Consider the following 13,617-nt stretch of genomic DNA (forward strand, 5'->3'; position numbering starts at 1 on the left):
AGTCTCTAATTGCTCTCCAAGTGTGTTATAGGTATAGTTCTTGTGCCCCTGTTTTATGCAGTCATTTACTTATTATTTATCATGCACTGATTTAATAAATATTTAATGAACACTTGGTAAACATTCAGAATATATGTGATAACAATGCACATTTTCTGTATTCACAAGTTCATAATTTTGTAGGCTTTATATCTTCGAAGATATTTAATTCATGCAGTTTTTACTTCTAACTTAAAAACAAGAATATGTATGTGTGTGTCATGTCACGAAATGACTTAGCAAACAGAAAAGTGTTACATATTAGTGGGATTAGTAGGGTAGTTGGTGGAATAAGGGATAAATTACATAATAATTTAATTCTTCATTAATGATTTTAAGATGTAAAATAATTATTTAAAGGCAAATTATAATACACTATTATAGTATTTAAAAATCTATTTGGCAAATGTCCCATCCAGGAGTTCTATATATAATGAGAAATGAAATTGAAGCCCCGGTTCTTAGGTGTCTTTCTTATTCCTCCACACCCCTGTTAATGAGGGGAAACAAACAAACAACTTCATTATTGTAAAGAGACCTTTCCTATGGTATTGTGTTCACCCTCAAAGCTGCAGTCCCCAAGTGGCAAAATCTCTGAGCACAACACACTCTGTTCCTCCCTCCAACATGCCTTCTTTTGGGTTCCTGACTGCTTGAAAGGACAGCTCATCCACAGAAGTTTAGAGTTTGGTGGGCACATCCGAGTAGGCAGAAATCAGAAGACCTCATTTAAGTTCTGTTTTTCTCACTTAATTGCCCTATGGATTTGGGTCTTGGTTTACTCATTTGTGAAATGGAAATTAATAGGTCTGTTGTGAAAACCAAGTGAAATTAAGTGTGTACAGATACTTTGAAAGACTGTTAATAAACCAATGACACAAGATGGTGGTGCTCCTAGACCCACCAGCTCCTACGAGCCAGTTCCAGGTTTTGTTCATTTCTCTTTCATCCTTCATAGCATCGAGCACAATTCCTGGCCCAATATAATAATTAGTGACAGTTTTCTGAGTGAACTAATCACCTTGACAAATAAAATGAATTTCTTCCTCTATGTAGCTTTAGTGAATACAGATTGGCTTGTCGTCTATGATATGACCCCAAACTCTTTAAGAGTGAACCAACACGAATCTACTTCTTTCTCATGCAGAGCATTCTGCTCCTCCAATGACTCAGAGACAGCCATCCTTCCTGAAGTGACCTAGAAATCTATGTTGCCCCCAGCTTGTGATTTCTCCACCTAACATCTGCCTCCTCTAGAGAAATATGGGAATCAAAGAGGCCTTTTTCTATGCTTCAGTTTGGAAGGAACAGTGGCTCACAACACTAGGTAATGAGATATGTCTGCCCATTGGGAACAATGTCCATGGCAATTCACCAGGGTCTTTAAAAGAAAGCACAAGGAGTTGTGAGGGGTCCTCACCCAATAAACCCTACTTTACTATGGAATGACTACTCCGTAGCTAATCATATTTCCACCGTAGCTGATAATGTATATTTTCTTGGTTCCTAAAAAGAGGGGACTACATTTTTAAATCAAATAGGAGAAATAAGAAGGGATAAACATTTACTCACCCAGAGAGTAATGGGAGTGCAGATGGTAAAGAGATGGAAGATGTTCATATGCAATGAGAATATAAATAATTATCTTTGAATTGTTTTTACAAGACAACAAAAATATAATCCTTGTTTGTTTTGTTGGGAAGAAGGTGGGGGCAAAGAAAGACAATGATAAGGGAAAAAAATTAAGCTAACTTTTACTGAGCATCTTTCCAGGTACTTCCACATGTACTGGTTCATGCTTGGTGTCATCATTTTTTTTAAATTTATTTTACTGTGAAATAAACAAAAATAATCCAAGATTTGAATCCAAATCTGTCTGTCATTTAATTATGAGACATTCCTTCTCCATTAAGAGTCCAGGGTGACATCGCCAGCCTGAAAAGTCAGACTGACCTGGTAACAGATTCTTCTCCAAGTTCTGGAGATAGCTGTGTCATATTTATCCTAAAATCAAGGATATAGTCAAAGTAAAGATACCTTGGATCAATTGTACTCAATGAAATTATGAAGGAGAAATCAATGTTTTGAATGAAGACCAATCTTTACTAAATAAATTTAATTTTTATTTACATATTAAAGTTCATGCGCAAATAGTCGAAAGTCAGGGTAAAGAAATTCACATATAACCACAGCCCATAATTGCTCTGAAAATTACCCTTCAGTAAAAAGATAAATCCATCCCAATATGTCAATAAAATCTGTAAGAGAAAGAAAAGGTTCCCAGCAGTGCCAAATTGTAACTGCTTCTGTCAAGCACAAGTTAATAAAAATGTGCTTTATTTCAAAAGCTGAGACAAATCAGATGTTCTCTCCTTTTATTATAAATCACTGTATAGATAAGCCAATTCATGTTCCTTATGGCAAATTTATTTGGGAATGCAATATGCAAGGAGAATACATACCTAAAACTATTCAGACTTCCAATATTTTTGTAGGCAGAAATATATTCCATATATATATATATATATATATATATATATATATATATATATATGCATGTATACACCTGTATGTGTATCAGATAACATTTCTTATGGACTTAGTGGTTCTCAAAGTTGTCTCCCATCTGAAGCACTAAATAACATTCTTGGCAGTATGAGCCCATTTTAAAGGCCAGAGATATAAAGCTGATTCTTCATTTAGCACTAGGTAAAATGTTATTTTATTTTTTATTTTTATTTATTTTATTTTATTTTTTAGTTTTTTTTAAATTTACATCCAAATTAGTTAGCATATAGTGCAACAATGATTTCAGGAGTAGATTCCTTGGTGTCCCTTCCCCATTGAGCCCATCCCCCCTCCCACAACCCTACCAGCAACCCTCAGTTTGTTCTCCATATTTATGAGTCTCTTCTGTTTTGTCCCCCTTCCCAAACGTTAAAATTTTTTTTAAATGCAAATCATATCACATCATTCTGCTAAATGCTCCACTGACTTCACACACTAGAATGAAATCCAAAGAATTTAGCAAATTCTCTGTGATCTGTATGCTCCTCTGACCTCATTTTCTCCTGCTCTTGTCCTCATGGCCTCTACTGCAGTCGCACTGACCCCTTTGGTGCTCTTGGAGCGTGCCAACTTGGCTTCCACCCTATGGACTTTACATCCATCTTCCCTCTGCCAGACAGGCTTGTCTCCCCGTTAAGAATGTGGTCCTTCAACTCATTCACGCTGTGCACAAAACACCTCCTCAAGAAAGCCATCTCTGACCCCCTTAACTAATACCATCCTTCCCAGTACTTATTATTCTCCTATCCTGCTTTATTGTTTGTTCCTAGCACTTATTTCCTAATATTATTTTATATACCTTTTGTTATTTTTGTTACTCTACTAAAATCAAAAGTCTTTAAGGGACGGGACTATACTTAATTTCAATGTCTCCTCAGCGCCTAGAGAAAAATTTAGAATACAGACATGTCCAATAAATATTATTAAAAATATTAATTGTCAATTGTATGCAACAAATGTAGAAAGTTCTGAAAAGAAACAAAAAATCAACAGTAAAACAACTTGAAAGTGAGTTCATAGGAAATTTTTACTTTATTCTTTACACATTTCAATATTTAAAAACTTCTATGAGCATGTATTAGTTTAGAATAAAAAACAATCACTTGGTTAAAGACAAAAAAAAAAAAAAGATCAAGTAGAATTTATTCCAGGGATGCAAGGATGTTCAGCATCAGCAAATCAACCTCTGTGAAAAACCACATTAACAAAATGAAGGATAAAAATGCTATGGTCATCTCAATAGATGTAGAAAAAGCATTTGATGAAATTCAACATTGATTCATGAGAAAAACTCTCAACCAACTTGAGTATAGGAGAAATGTAGCTCTACCATAAAGGTCACTTATGACATGCCCACAGCTACCAGCAGACCTAATGGTGAAAAACGGAAAGCTTTTCCTTTAAAATCAGGAGAAGGACACGGATACTCATTCTCAGCACTTTAAAAAAAATTTTTTTAACGTGTATTCATTTTTGAGAGACAGAGAGAAACAGAGCGTGAGCTGGGGAGGAGCAGAGAGAGAGGGAGACACAGACTCTGAAACAGGCTCCAGGCTTTGAGCTGTATGTAGGGCTCCAACCCACAGATCACGAGATCATGACCTGAGCTGAAGTCAGCCACTTAACCGACTGAACCACCCAGCTGCCCCTCACTTTCAGCACTTTTTTCCAACATAGTACTGGAAGTCCTGGCCAGAACAATTAGGCAAGAAAAAGAAATAAAAGGCATCCAGATCAGAAAGGAAGGAATAAAGCTGTCTCTGTTTTTACATGACGCGACATTATGTGTAGAAAACTAAAGAATCCGCAAAAAAACTCTTAGAACTAATAAATGAATTCAGTACTTACAAGGTACAAAATCAATATATAAAAATCAGTTGCATTTCTATACGCTAATCACAAACTATCAGAGAGAGAAATTAATAAAACAGTGCCATTTGCAACCACATCAAACAGATGAACTACCTAAGTATAAAAAAAAAGACAAAACAATGCATTTAGAAGTAGTGTCTGACAGTGAAAAAATGTTAGCTGACTTGATACTCAGCAAGCAACTGAAGCATTAGGAACTGTCCAAGGAAGTAGAAGAAAAGAGAGAAATTATGGCATTTCTCTCCTGAATAAATATCTAGAGGTAGTACATTGAACATTCAGGATTTCCAAAATCTTAACAGATTCTCAACAAACTTTATTCTTTTTGTAATACATATTCAATAGCGGCAACTTTTAAAAATTAAGATTAAACATACACAGACACACAGGGAACACATGCTCTCATATTAAAAATTTGGAGAATATAAAAATGTCAAAAAAATGTAAATCAGCTAACCACTGCCCAAATTTAAGCAGTTATATAATATTTTGTACATTATATATGTAGTCTTTTTTTAATGTGTATGTATTTATTTTTGAGACAAAGAGGGAGAGAGAGGGAGAGAGAGAGAGAGAGCGCACAAGCAGGGGAGGAGTAGAGAGACAGAGGGAGACAAAGAATCCGAAGCAGGTTCCAGGCTTTGAGTTGTCAGCACAGAGCCGGATGTGGGGCTTGAACCCACAAACCTTGAGATCATGACCTGAGCTGAAGTCGGATGCTTAATCAACTGAGCCACCCAGGCACCCCTATATATGTAGTCTTATACATTATTTTTATTTAATATTTTATCATGAATATTTTCCAATGGTATTACTACATTTTATGTGCAATATACTTTTATACCTGAATCTCTATTGTTTAACATTTAGGTTATTTCCTTTATGTTTTCTGTTTTTGCTTTTATATGTAATGCGATGGATATCCTTGTACAGAAACCTTTCTTCACATGTCTTATCACTTCCACTTAATAAATTCTTGAAAATGGAAATACAGGTTGAAAGGAGATATTTGAGACTTGTGACAATGTTACCAGAGGCCCTCCAGAAACATTGAATCACTTTCCATTTACACCCGGCCTGTGTAAGAGTATCTATTTTTTGCATCTTTACCAACTCTGAGCATCATCTGTAGATTTTAATCTTTGGCATTTTGATGGATGAAAGAGCATCATATTGTATTATTTTGCATCTCTGATTGCCGGGAGTTTGAAAATGTTTAAATCTACTTATAAGTTATTTGAATTCCTTTTTCAGCGAATTTTTATTCCCCGGTGAGTGCTCTTTTCTTGAGTTTGCAAAGACCCCTCCATCTTAGGATTAACGCTCTCTCTGCCATATATATCAAAAACCACTTTATTTTCCTTGCTTGAGAGAAATTCCCAGAGCTGCATACAAAAAGAAGAAGCAGTCGCTCCAAACTGATTAGCAAAATTGGGGCGGATTTGATCACAAGAAACTCAACAAATTTTGATCTCTTTCTGTGTGCCAAACATCACGCTGAGTACAGAGTGAGAACACACAGACTCTGGGCTGCAGTCACACACAATACACATGGGAACACAGGTGCATAAACTGCTAAGTATGAAAACTGTGCTAAGTCTTGAGATATTTACCTGCTGTGTGACTTCCCTGGGGATCCCTTCCAGTCCTCATCTTGCCTGAAACAGAGACATACACGGCACCCAACACAGACAGACGTCACAGACTAACACACCAAGCACAGAAAACACCCCCACCCCCCCCACCCCCAACCCCTCCCTTCATATATATATATGAAAAAAAAAATATATATATATATATATGTATATATGTAACAGATATCTTGTATCTTTACAGCAAAGGGTGCTTGGTAGGTGAAGATGAAAACAGAGGACCAGACGGGTCTGTTGGAGTCATTATTTCCCTCATGCATCCCCTTTAAAATTTACGTTCCAGGGGCACTGTTCATGCAAATACAGCCCTTTGCTTCCCAAGTTCTATCTGGCCTCCCGCCATGCTAATCACACAGGAACACAGGCCAGGCTCAGCTGTCAGATAATCATTTCCACATCCCACTGACTTCCATAGAATTTCCAAAGAAGTGAACCAAGGGCACAGCCTGGCTAGTTTGCAGATTTAAAGGTAATAACTTTAAGCTTGTTTTAGGCAAAATGATAAAACGGAGGTGTCTCTTTCAAAATAAGAAAAAGACATTTAAAGACTTCCCAGGATTATAATAAAATAACCATTTAGTATTCAGGAGATAGGTAACATTCATCCCTGAAAAAGCTATGGACACCTTCTCTATTTCTGGCCTTTCCAAAAGTGCCCCTGTTTGTACGGATAATGAAATATATTCCTAGATGTTAAGAGACACAAGGAATCAAAAGCAACACCAGAACTGAATCCAGATGCTACGATCCCTGGCTGAACGTTCACCTCCGTACATGACGTCGTCTCTCCGTTTGAGTATAAGAACTACAAGCTTGATTTGCAATCCACTTATCCAAGCAAAGTTGTAGGGGCCATGCGGGGCTGCAGTAGGTGGATACGGAAGGAAGGTGGACGAAAGGTGGGGGATTCAACGTGGCCTGGAGAGAACAGTCCACTGCAGGCCGTGGCAGAGATAGTGATGCCCTCGTTCAGGCAGGCACGTGCCATCATCGTCATGGTTACCACCATCCTCGACCACATCTTTTACTCTGCACAACACAGCCTCCTAATGGCCGTCCCTGTTGTCGATCTTCTCCTCCTCACATCATGGTCACACAGATGCCAGGGTAATATTGGCAAAACTCTTACGTCTGTGGGTAACCACTCGATTGAAAGCTCCTAACTGCAAGATCAAGCGTAAGCTAGTTGACGCGACTCCTCTGTGATCTGTCTCTGCGGACTCTCCAGCCTCATTTTCCATTGCTTCTTGCCCTGAACTTGATGCTCCAGATTTTAGTTCATCCTTTTGGGAGACCTTCCTTATCCCCTTTAGCTGGGTTAAGTATCCATCTTTGGATCTTCTGAATGTTACTCCAGAGTTTCATTGATATTTTCTAAAAACTGAAGTTTTATTTTTGTGTTTGGTCTATAGTAGGCACTCAGGACATGTTTCTCTGGAAAGGCCATCAAATTTGGAAGTTAAAGGAATCAGAGTCTGGAGCCAAAATCTCTAGGTTTGAACCATAGCCCTCAATACTTGTGAATCCTGTGACTCTAGGCAGGTTAAGTAGTCTCTCTGTTCTCAGTTTTTCTGTCTGTAAAATGAGAAAAAAAAAATTCCGTGGTATTACTGGGAGGATTAAGTGAGTTAATATATGCATAAAACACTGAAAGCAATGACTGGCAAATACACGCTATATAAGCTACATGAATATTTGCTGTTTTGATTGTGATTAAAGAAGCATAAAACAATAAGAGAAGATAAGTAACAATTAAATTCAAACTCGTTAGCACTAAACGCACATGAGAAGACTTTCTGAATTCCTGAGGAGGGGCACATCATTTCAGGTCCAAGGGCATGGGACATTAACCACTCGTGCAGGTGCTGGTGCTGGAGGGATGAGTGACATTCAGGGTCAATGCTCCTGTTGGGGCTCAACAGACATTTTACAGAGCGGTTCTCTGCTGTCCAGGGCTGTCCAGGAGGCATGGCCTCGCAGACTGCTAAGCAGCTCCAGCTTCCGGTGCTTATAGCACCCCCATCATGACAACCATAAACTCCATACAGACTTTCCCACGTCTCCTAGAAGAGTGTCACTGCACCTAGTTAAGAACCTTGCGGAGAGAGAGGAGCAGAAATGGACATTCTAGGCAAGAATAGCACACCCTAAAGAATGGATACTAAAATGCCTGTAAAGGCTTTATGGGTCAAGGATGCAGGATGAGATGTAGCAGAGACAGAATTCTGATATAAAGATGCCAGGGACCAGAATGCAATGGGTTAAAAAATTAAATTGGCATGCTCTGCACATTCTCTTCCTATGCCTCAATTGCTGGAAATGAGTGGAAGGAATGTAAGCTTTGGACTCAAACAAATGTGGGTTTGACTCCCACTTCTACCATTTACTTGGTGCATAAGTTATTTCCGTTCCCTCAACATCCATAAAATACATACCTAAATGGATCACTGGGAAGAATTAAGAGGTACGTTGGATAAAGCACTCAGCAAAGTGTCTGGAACATGTGACGTGCACCAAAAACGTGTCTGCTTTCTGAAGTCCCCCGCTCTGTTCTGCCATCTCTTCAGGTTAATAACTTGCACCTGGATAACTTTCCACGTTATTTTATTTTTAACTCTAACTAAATACACCTAATTATCAAGTTTAGAGATTGGAAGACAATGTATTTTGCTCGGAGTGCCTGAAACAAATTACAGTTTCAAGGCTCAATGGCGGGTTCCTGGGGGGTGCTGCTGTTAAGAGGGGCCACCGGAGAGAGGTTTATTTAGAACGCCTAAAACAACAAAGCATCTCCGAGAGGCAATTATCCTGTGCCTGGAATCTGGGAAGGGGAAGTGAACGATTACTTTGGCAGGCAGGATGGATGTTCTTTTTTATATATGGCCTATCATTTTTTTTTTTTCAGTTTTACTGAAAAGAAAATCTTTAGAGGCAGATTTTTAAAAAAACTTCTATTTTGAAGTCTCCTCAACAAGCAGAAATGTACCTGTAATTGGCTCTGCTGTTTCCATTTCCCATTTAATATGAAGCCTCCAGGTTAACAGCTTCTCTCTGCTTACATGTTGTTCTTTCAGAGGACACTTTGGATGCCCACACTTTTTTTTTTTTTTTGTATCAGATGGGTAGTTTGAATGATGGATTCAGCTTGTTGCATCTTTGTAAGTTTTATAGGCAATGGAAAGCAGTCTGGGTACTGAAAAGAAAAATAAAATGAAAGAACAACTTTTCGTTTGTTTGAATGATATGGTTGTGTACAGTAAAACATCTAAGTTGAGAAATCTTACAGATACAAGTTTTCAGCCACGGTCAAAAACTCAAGCTGATGACTGTTTGGGGACTCATCGTTAAGGTATCTGAATTACAGGCCAGAACTTCTGTTCCTTCAGCTGTAGGCCTCTGGGGTACTGTTCTGTGTTCCCAGGGGAGGACCCAAAGAACAGAGTAACTCAATGTCATAGTCTTGCCATGGTGTTGTGTTGGCGCTAGGCAATGGATTGTTGGAAGAGGCGAAGTGAAATTTGGGGATTAAAATGCATTTCACTTTCCCTTCTACTTATACCAATGGACTCAACGGACTTTTTACATTATGGGGCTTTATTCATAAATTTCTGATTGGATTTGTCAATTGTATTCACATAGGCAAGGATGGGGGCAGGCGGCACATTTTGTGCTTCATATGTATATTTCACCTATAGCCTTATCTGGAAAGCTGCGACTGACCGGCAGCATGAGATAGGCTATCATAGGTTGAATTGCGTCCTCTTCTCCAACCACCTGCATAACAACAAAACAACCAAACAAAAGGCATGTTGGCACCCTAAGGTCTAGTCCCCAGAAGGTCATCTAATTTGGAAATTGGGTCATTAGATATGATTAGTTTGGTTAAGGTGAGGTGTTTAGTATTGGTCTTAATTCAATATACTGGTTTCCTTTAAAAAGGGCAAGTTAGGGGTGCCTGGGTGTTTCAGTCGGTTGAGCCTCCGACTTCGGCTCAGGTCATGACCTTCGTGAGTTCGAGCCCCGCGTCCAGCTCCGCGCTGACAGCTCAGAGCCTGGAGCCTGCTTCCGATTCTGTGTCTCCCTCTCTCACTACCCCACCCCCACTCTCTCGCTCTCTTTCAAAAATAAATAAACACTAAGAAAAAATAAATAAAAAGGGCAAGTTAGAATAAAGAGTCAGATAAACACAGGGGGAGGAAGATGTGAAGAGACGGGGAGCAGAGCGCTGTCAACCCGTCAAGGAGAAGGGTGGAATCCTTCAGAGCCATCGAAAGGGACCAGCCCTTCTGACAACCTGGTTTCAGACTTCTAGGCTCCAGAACTGTTTGTCAGATAATAAGTTTCTATTACGTAAGCCACCCAGTTTCTGTTGCTTTGTTACAGCAGCCTGAGCAAACCAATACTGTATATAGGCTTACAGTTTAAAATTGACATTTCTTACTTTTGACATCATCTTGCTACACTGATACTGTCACTCTAGTTATTACAAGAACAATTGCAGCTGAAAAATAATTGGAAGACACCATTATTCTACTTAGTGCTCATTTTCAGTGAAGTTTCTGAAAAGCATAACTATGTGCAGTGCCTGTATCTGTCCTAATAACACACTATTTTATATTAGCCTATTTGAACAATCTCCTAATGTGGTGCTTTGGTTCTCACCAGAAGGACTGAATGGATCAGGTCCTTGACTTCAGATTTCCTCCTGCTTCTTGGCTGGGACAGTAGTTGTGCCAAATTAAACTTCCGATTTCTGGGGGCACCGATTTCGGCTCAGGTCACGATCTCGCCGTTCGTGGGTTCGAGCCCCACACTGGGCTCACTGCTATCAGCCTGTCAGCACAGAGCCCACGTCAGATCCTCTGTCCCCCTCTCTCTGCCCCAACCCCGCCCCCGCTTGCACTCCCCCAAAAAATAAATATTAAAAAAAATTCTGATTTCTGAACACCCCCTGAGACACGTCAACACGAATTTACCCACTACTCTAGCCAGTTCATACCGCGAAATACCTAGCATGCCTTGACCTTTCCATTACCCACGGACTTTCTGATTCTTGACCAGTCATCCAGTTTAGAATTTCTAGTTCTATCTTAATTCCTGAATTCTAAGTTTTTACCTATTTTTGTCCCTCTCCTTTGGTTACTACCTTGTTTCCTGGCCTTGCCTTTTTTGTTTTACATACAGTTTCTTACCTTATCTCCAGACTCATGGACCTTGGCCTCAGGGCTCTTCTACTCTTTGCTGGACACCATTTAAATCATCTGGTGTAGCCTAAATTTTTGCAAGTAGGAAGCTGTAATGGGACTTTGTCAGGCCTTAAACAAAGGATGGGAACATCCAATCATACCTACGATGGCTGAAGTAGCTAGAAACTGCTGCCATCACAGCCTCTCTCCAAGCCTTTTGGAGCATGGAGCATGGAGCTGTGAAGGGCAGCGAGCGGGTCTTCTCCATCTTTGCATGCTTGGCAGATAAATGCCAGCATGGGGCACCTGGGTGGCTCAGTCAGTTAAGCCTCTGACTCTTGGTCTCAGCTCAGGTTCATGAGATTGGGCCCCATGTGAGATGGACCCCCCCCCCCCCCCCATCAGGCTTTGTGCTGACAGCGCGGAGCCTGCTGGGGATTATCTCTCTCCCTCTCTGCCTTCCCCCATTCATGCTGTCTCTATCTCTCTCCAAATAAATAAATAAACATTAAAACAAAAATGCCTGAATAAAGGAACCAAAGAATTTCAAATAGCTAGCTATGAAGCAGCAGGAAGAAATAGGGGTGCAATTGTATTCATGCCATCCTCCTTTTTCACTGGCTTTAACACAGAAGGGTTAACGAGGTCAAGAGAGTGAGGAAGAAGAAAATAGGCAGAAGAAGGTGGCAAGTGGGAGGCACCGGCTTTCTGGGTTTTGAACTACACTAACTCCCCAGGGCCCCAGTCAGAGGGGCCGTGCAAAGCATTGGCTAGGAGGGCATGTCCAGGGGCTGCATGGGTAAGGGTAGAGTTACATCATAAGCAGTGAAGATGTTGTAGAACCTTGGGAACCAAGGTTGTAGAACCTTGGGAAAATTACCAATCTCTGAAAGTTCTAGCTTTTTTTTTTTTTAATGTGTATTCATTTTTGAGACAGAAACAAAGCACGAGTGGGGGAGGGGTAGAGGGAGAGGGAGACACAGAATCAGAAGCGGGCTCCAGGCTCTGGGCTGTCAGCACAGAGCCCCATGGGGGCTTGAGCCCACAAACTGAGATCATGACCCGAGCCGAAGTCGGTCGCTTAACCAACTGTGCCACCCAGGTGCCCCTGAAAGTTCTAGCTTCTTAATCTAAAGTATGGCGAAAAGATATTATTGACCTATAGATTACAATGAGGATTCAATAAGAATGCGAAACATAAAACCTTGTGCCTAATACATGGTAAAAGCTCAATAAATATTAGTTGTCCAGATGCACTATTTTTTTTAGAAAGAAGTTAATAGTGATTTCTCCTTTATGGTTTAGGTTTAAGGCTCAAGGTGCCAGGTGGACCTTTCTCACATACCAAGAAAGCAAACAAAAAATGATTTAATAATTCAACAATAACAACAACAACAACATTTTTAAAGGCATTTTTGACACTATGCCACAACCGAAATGTCAAGTAAAATAGTCTAGCAGATAATAATGCATTTATGGCAGAAGTCACAAGGGATTAAGACCTCTGTGACTCACTCATTTATTCATTGCTGCGTAATTTGCACACTGAAGGAGAACTCAACGAGCCCTAATCCAGCCATACATTTATCTCAACAATCAGGGAGGCAAGTACTTGAGACGTCAAAATGTTTGTCGCGCTGACAACAAATACCACATACAGTTTATTTCTAAACAGCTCATCAGTTGTAAATTGTGCATTTAAGACATAATTTATTAAACCCAGTGTTACACAGCCAAACAAATATTGACATGATGTATCATCACAATATGCTCTCAATAACAGTTTTTACATTGCTAACGAGTTTTGCCAGAAAATCAGAGATTTATGCCAAAAACTGGCTCTCTGTGTTTGTCTGCCAAAGTTGGCCGCTGTTTTGCATCCAAAGACAAAATTACAACACCCTCTATATCGCAGAGTAGATAATAGAGCCATAAACCTGCTCCTCAAGTGTTCACAATTCTCTTTGTTGTGTGCATATGTGTGTACACACACACACTAAAAAGGAGTCTGTGTTTATACGGATTATGGAATGTTAAATTTCTCCAGCAAAGTGAGATCACAGAAATGTTCAAAAGCAAGCAATGAAGCCCGTTCCAGAAGTACCCTTTCTCATTTTAGAAAAATATTTAGTAGAATTCTAGGAACGCAATAGCAAAACATGTAATGATTTGCAAGTTAGACTTTATGATCATAGAGCCTTAGGAGCCAATCTCATTTTGACTGGGGATACATTAACCTAACTCTTAGCTTTTTTCTTTTTTTTTTAATGTTTATTTGGAGAGAGAGAGCTCACAGAAGC

Source organism: Panthera pardus, unplaced genomic scaffold (genome assembly GCF_024362965.1).
Source record: "Panthera pardus isolate Hobbes unplaced genomic scaffold, ASM2436296v1 HiC_scaffold_1, whole genome shotgun sequence".
NCBI lineage: Eukaryota > Metazoa > Chordata > Mammalia > Carnivora > Felidae > Panthera > Panthera pardus.